Here is a 7,108-nt window from a genome sequence, read left to right as displayed (position 1 = left end):
AGAAATCCAAACGAGAGGTTACCAGAGCATGTACTACAGTTTCAAGGTCCCCCCGGTCAAGGTAGGGTCGCAGCTGGCGTATCAGCCGAAGGCTATATCTGCCCTACAGAAATAATGCAGTTTCACACCACATTAGCTGTCATGGCTCCATCCTATGGAATCTTGGGATTTGTAGTATGTTGTGGCATCAGTGGCATCACTAGGGCATGTGGGGGGTGCGTACCATACCAGGTGACAACCTAAGGGGGTAACACCGCTGTTCCTCAAACACCTACTTTTGGGCAGAAACGGGGTGGCATTCATCTGCTTCCCTGTAAAATGCTTTAAAAGATGGTGGGAGTGGGGTGAAGCTCAGTGGGATGAGAAAGGAGAGGCCCCAGAATTTATTAAAATTCAAATTTCAAAATTTTATATTTTAAATTTATTTTATTTTATTTTTGGAAAATTTAATTTTTTAATTCTTTTAAAATTTTCTTTAAAAAATCACATTTTAACCAAATCTTCACTAGGCATATGTAAATATATTTAGGTTGTACATATGATATTGTAATTTGAAGGTATAGTGTGTTTTTTTCTAGTAGTTTATGTCACAACTATTAGCATTACACTCAGTGGTATATGGGAATTATGATTTACCAGTAACATTAGTGCAAAAAAGCATTGCTAAGGATTCTGTATGGTGTGAAATGGAAGGAGGTCAATGGGGGGGGGGGGGGGGCGGGGCGGTGACACCATGAGCTTCCGGACCGAGTGACACCAACGCTAGGGATGCCACTGTGTGGCACCAGAGCTCTTTGATAGAGAAGACTAAATATCTCACAATACTGGAAATCCCTGAGTTCCATAGCATTGAACCATGACAGTTAAAATGGTGTCAAAGTACATTCATTCAGCAGTGCAGATGCAGCTGAAGACAGGCAATGTTAGATCAGATCTGTGCACTCTGCAACAAAATGTAGTCAAAACACTGTTGTGAGGTATCTGCTACAACTGGAGGGAGAATCACTAGTGTCAGCTGTTGCTCTACCTGGGCACACTGGAGGCATCTTTCATTGTAGATGGCACCCACCCACCCCGCCCATGAGATGTGGGAGCACTCCCTTTCACCAAAAAAGGCTGGCACCAATGTACCATCCTAGCCCCTTCCAGCCTTCAACATTTGGGTTCAGGATACCACTGAGCATGCATTTTTATTTAAAATTATTTATGTCTCACACTTCCTCCCCAAGGAGGTAAGAGTGTCATCTAGCAAAACACTACAACAAAATGAACCCTTATTAATTCATTTAATTCAGGAAGAATTCAGGCTCAGTCTGGTCAAGGACCTATTTGTTTCTTTTTTCTCCCCCTCCCCTTTTTTTTTTTTTTTTTTTGGCTGTCCATGGTATCCTCAGCACTCTTCTCCACCACCACCTCTCAAATGAGTTTAATTTCCTCCTATCTGCTTTGTTCACTGTCCAGATCTCACATCTGTACATGATAATGGGGAATACAATGGCTTGTACAATTCTAACTTTAGCATTTAGTTGTATATCTTTACTCCTTAGGATGTTGTCCAGTTCTTTCATAGCTGTCCTCCCCATGTTTAGTCTTCTGCTGATTTCTTGAGTTCAGCCTCCTTTGTGATCAATGTTTGATTCAAAGTACAGGAAATCTTTATTTTAATTTACTCATTGTCTACGTTGAATTTATGTAGAACCTCTGTGGTCTTTATTTTTTGTTTGTTTGTTTGTTTTCTTTATGCTCAACAGTAAGCCTGCCTTTGCACTTTCTTACTTGGCTTCCCTTAGTAACTGTTCCAAGTTCATGATGCTTTCTGCTAGTAATATCTTAGACTGCTGAAGTTCCTTTACTAGAATATCTAGAAGGGCACAAAAGCCTGGAAGTCTTTAACACCCTCTCAGTCAAAGCAGAGAGCCAGCGTGGCGTGGTGGTTTGAGTTTTGGACTATGACTCTGGAGACCAAAGTTCAAATTCTGGCTCAGCTATGTAAACCTACTGGGTGACCTTGGACAAGTCACTCTTTCTCAGCCTCAGAGGATGCAGCACCAACACCACCACCCCGAAGAAATGTGCCAAGAAAACCCCATGATAAGGTCATGATAAGTTGGAAATGACTTGAAGGCACAACAACCACAACAAATTCCTGTTTTTATGGAAAGTGGTTCTTTTTTTCTTGAATGAGCATTTAAAACCCATTAGCCTTGTGGAAAAAATGCTAGTCTTGTTGAGAGGGAAACTGCTGGAACTGGTTTGTTGGGATGGATCCATACACTTGCCTCAGTGTTTGGATTCTTCTTCTGGGTATCTCCTCTCATGAAGAGTGTCTGGGCTCAAAATTTGCTTGGTTGCAGACCAAACAATGAGGAGAATCTTAACATTTCCAGTTCCTTATTTGTGTGACTATCCAAAGGCAGTGGCCTGCATCCTATTCCTATCCCCATACAGAGTAGTCCCATGAAATTAATAGGCTTCACCTTTATGCAAACTCATTGTTCAACAACTGGGCCAATGGGTCTACTCAAGATAAAATTAAGCAATAGCATTCAGGTCTTCTTTAAAAATCTGAAATAGCAATGCACCCATAGCAACACACCTATCCCTTCTGCACTGTGGAAAAGAGGCAATGCTGACCAGTTACTCCAAGAACAAGATGTTTTGTTTGCTCATGTGTACAGTGTCTGGTTTCAATGAACTGATCCATGTGCTTCTCTTGTGCGTTTACGTGCCTGCCAACATAAGTCAACCCCATGAATTTCATAGGTTTTCTTCAGGAAGGAAGGTGGTTTTGCTAGTTCCTTCCTCAGCAATATACCCTGCAGCACCTGGTACTCTTTGGCTATCTCCCCTTTAAGTGCTAACTAGGGCTGACCCTGTCTGAGTTCCAAGATCAGATGATATCTGGTGCCTTTAGGGTATTGTACAGTACCCTGAGCAACAGAGGTGGAATAGAATGCTATGGTCATTGTCAAACAACCTTTTCTGGTTTGTAGCTTTGGCAACCAGTTAATATATTTGGATGACTCACACCCAAGTTCCACAAGTTTCATTCACTGTATTGTTTCTTGGAATTTCCTCAATAGCTCCTTGAGTTCTCTGGTCTCTTTCATCCATTCTTTATTTTTCTCCAAAGCTTGGAATACAATTTCCTGAATCTGTCTGCAAGCATGGCCACAAACATGTTCTCTAGGTGATTCTGGGCATTGTAATCTCTAAAACCAGTAAGATTTCCAAGCTGTTCTCTTCACAGTCCTTTTGTCAGTCCTTGGTAATTTGATGATCGCCATAACAGCAGAAGCAAAATTCTACTCAGGGATGAAGGTAGACCTGTAATAGAGAGTGCTTCCAGAGGGTGACTACCAGTCAAAGAGTGTTGAGAAACTCTCTCCTTTTTCCTTCTTCAGTGAATTTTCTACGATAAAAAAAACATCATGAGTAATACAGGTGGAAAAAGATGGATTCGGGAACCCTGTAAAATACTGTGAATGAGGCATAATTCATACCCTCCAAAATTTCACAGATCAAAACCAGGGCACATGTGGCCAAGCAACATCAGGGTGTGCTTCATAGATGTTCTGTTAACATCTAAAATCATGTTTATGGCTGGTGAATGGTGGAAAAAAACTTTAAGTACCCGCCAACATTTCACAGATGAAAACCAGGACACTTATGGCGAAGGAACATCAGAGTATAGTCAAGATGGCCAAAGTTATTAATGAGGAAGAACACATAAGCTAGGAGAGGTTACTAAAGTTTGCTTTTGTCTAAGTCTACTGGTTTTAAGAAGTTAACAGAACATCCTAAGAAAAATGACCAGGAACCAGAGTCTGGAAAAGTTACTTTATTGGATGCCAGCTCCTTGAATATTCCAGTCAGCATGGTCACTACTGCCCTCAGATGGACTCCAGTTCCCATCAGCTTGTCCAGACTGTCCAATGGTAAGGGAAGATGGAAACAGTAATTCATTAATACTAGCACCACAGGTTCCCCGGTGCCAAACTAGATGCACCTGCAGCCCATGTACAGAAAGCAGCCCTTGATCTTCTCTCATTCTAAGTGTTCTCTTCAAGCCTTCTTCTACTTTCTTCTTTTCTGCCTCCTTCTGCCCAGCTTTTGTCATCCTAATGCATAAATAAACAACCTCACTCAATTGCTTGCTTTACACATTTATTTACAGAATATACAACTTGCTTTCCAGTTGCAGACTTCCCAGAAGACGTAAAAACAATATAACTGTTGTACTCATGGCTTCAGCTGGCTCAGCTCCAATGCAACAACTGGATAAAGCTTTTCTTGACATGGGGAGCAGATAGGATTGGCAGTTCCTAAGATGTGAGCACAAAGACCTAAGACTTAAGGCAAATCTTTATCCCAGGACAGCAGGCAGGCCTTGGTGGGTTATGTTACAAGGGGCAGTTCTTGATGATATCATTAAGCATAATAAATGGAAGCAATAATAAATAATAATAAATAAATGTTTTATTTATATTGCCCCACATCTCCCTTCGGATCGAGGCGCATTTACAACCTGATAAAACCATAAATACAATCATAAAATGCAATACCGTAAAATACAATACTTAAAATACAATCACAATCCAGGAACAGTAAAAATTCAAAACATGCTACAGTGGTCAATTACAGGGAATCAATCTGACAAATAACATGGTGTCTTAATCAGGATCAGGAGGGTATGCCCGCCGGAAGAGCTCCGTCTTGACAGCCCTCCTGAAAGTGTCCAAGACAGTAGTTAGACGGATCTCTTCCGGCAGGCTATTCTACAATTTAGGGGCAACAGCAGTGAAAGTTCTTTGAGAGGTTATACACAATCTGGTGGCTTGTATTTCCATAAAGTTTTTTCCTGAAACTCTCACAGTGTGGGGCGGACTGTGTAGGAAGAAGCGTTCCCGCAAATAACTTGGGCCCAAGCCATGTAGGGCTTTAAAGGTAATAACCAACACCTTGTACTGTGCCCGGAAGCTAATTGGTAGCCAGTGAAGTGATTTTAGTACCAGTGTAATGTGGTCAAATTTAGATGTATTAGTGACCAGTCTGGCTGCCATATTTTGAACTAATTGAAGCTTCTGAACTTGGTACAAGGGTAGCCCCATGTGGAGCGCATTGCAGAAATCAAGACGAGAGGTTACCAGTGCTTGTACCACTGCTTCAAGGTCCCTCTGTTCCAGACAGGGACACAGCTTGCGTATCAACCGAAGTTGATAACAGGCACTCCTGGCTGTCGCATCAATATGCGATGACAGCTGTAATGACGAATGCAGGAGTACCCCCAAGCTGCGGACTTTGTCCTTTAGGGGGAGTGTGACCCCATCCAGGACAGGTGGACAAATTTCCCTTCCCGGTCCAGGGGAACCTATTGCTAGCACCTCCGTTTTCTCTGGATTCAGCTTGAGTTTGTTTTCCCTCATCCAGCCCATTACTGACTTAAGGCTGGCATTCAGAGGGGAGATATCATCCTCCATTACTGCAGCAGTCGGAGACATAGAGAAATGGATTTGAGTGTCATCTGCATATTGATAACACCGCACCCCATGTCTCCGGATGATCTCTCCCAGCGGTTTCATGTCGATATTAAAGAGCATGGGGGACAGGATGGCGCCTTGAGGAACACCAGATGTCAGCTCTCTTATTAAAGAGCTACTGTCCCCCAGCACCACCATCTGGGACCTGCCCAAGAGGTAGGAACGGAGCCACTGGAGTGCAGTGCCCCCGATACCTAACTCCCTCAGGCGATCCAAAAGGATACCATGGTCAATGGTATCAAAAGCCGCTGAGATGTCCAAAAGCACCAGCAGGGCCACACTACCCCTGTCAGTGTTCAGATGGAGATCATCAACCAAAGCGACCATGGCTGTCTCGACTCCGTATCCCGCCCTAAAGCCAGTTTGAAATGGGTCTAGATAATCGGCTTCATCTAAGGCAGCTTGGATGAATAGCCACAATTGCATAGAATATGCCATTCAGACAAAATAAACTTCAACTCTAATGAATGAGGGGGAAATATATTCACATAGTTTTCAAGGCAGTCCTCTTACCCTGAGATTCCTCCCCTCACTTTAGACTAGAGACTCAGGGCCACACCCTGAGACCCAGGAACCCTGAAACCAGGGCTATAGTGAATCAAAGAATCATATGCCTGTTACAGACTGCCAAAATAAAGCTGCTTTGGGTCTCTTTGGAGATATGCTATTTAAATGATGCATGGATCCTAAGAGTCCGGAGGTTGCACCAAAGCCATACTCCATTCCTAAGCACTGGAGTGCAGCTTTGGTGCAGCTTCCGGATTCTTAGGATCCATGCATAATTAGCATACCTCCAAAGAGACCCGAAGCAGCTTTATTTTGGCAGTCTGTAACAGGCCATAGAATTGGAAGAAAATCCCAAGGGCCATCCAATCCAACCCCCTGCCACGCAGGAACTCACAATCAGAGCACCCTCAACAGATGGCCATCCAGCCTCTGTTTAAAAACTTCCAAAGAAGGAGACTACACCACACTCCAAGGCAGTGTATTTCACTGTCAAACAGTTCTTACTGTCAGAAGGTTCTTCCCAGTTTTAGAATCTCTTTTCCTGTAGGTTGAATCCATTGCTCCAGGTTTTATTCTCTGGAGCTGCAGAAAACAAACTTGCTCCATATTAAGTATGACATCTTTCAAAATATTTTAACATGGCTATCATATCACCTCTTAACCTTCTCTTCTCCAAGCTAAACATACACAGCTTCCTAAATTGAAGTCTCCATAAGGCATGGTTTCCAGACCTTTCACCATTTTTGGTTGCCCTCCTTTGGACCCACTCCAGCTTGTCAACATCCTTTTTGAATTGTGGTACAAAGAACTGGACACAATATCCCACATGAGGCTTGACCAAATCAGAATTGCTTCCTTTGATCTAGATACTATATGTATCCTAGAATAACATTGGCTTTTTTAGCTGCCGCATCACACCATTGACACTGATGATCCTGCAACAAGAAGTACAAATGCCCTCCCTGAGTCCAGCTGCCACCACACCATCTTGTCTGTCAGGGCAAGGCAGTAGCAGTGGGGTGGGCATTGGCTTGAAGCCCTGGCACATGCCCCTCCCAATC

At 43.1% G+C, this 7,108-nt stretch overlaps 1 protein-coding gene across 1 annotated transcript in view; it reads right to left on the bottom strand.

Moving 5' to 3' along the window:
* Window positions 1-4,034: 4,034 nt before the first annotated feature.
* Window positions 4,035-7,108, bottom strand: part of LOC149310056 (uncharacterized) — a 28,609-nt gene continuing 25,535 nt past the window's right edge. The window contains exon 4 of the transcript XR_016281862.1: window positions 4,035-4,121. The gene's annotated coding sequence lies outside the window, so the exon portion shown is untranslated. The remainder of the gene's footprint in view (window positions 4,122-7,108) is intronic.

Source organism: Sceloporus occidentalis, unplaced genomic scaffold (genome assembly GCF_023333645.1).
Source record: "Sceloporus occidentalis isolate IW3139 unplaced genomic scaffold, rSceOcc1.0.p SCAF_7, whole genome shotgun sequence".
In the NCBI taxonomy this organism is placed as follows: domain Eukaryota; kingdom Metazoa; phylum Chordata; class Lepidosauria; order Squamata; family Phrynosomatidae; genus Sceloporus; species Sceloporus occidentalis.
The sequence above is the reverse complement of the archived record's forward strand: the minus strand, read 5'-3'. Positions and strand labels throughout refer to the sequence as shown.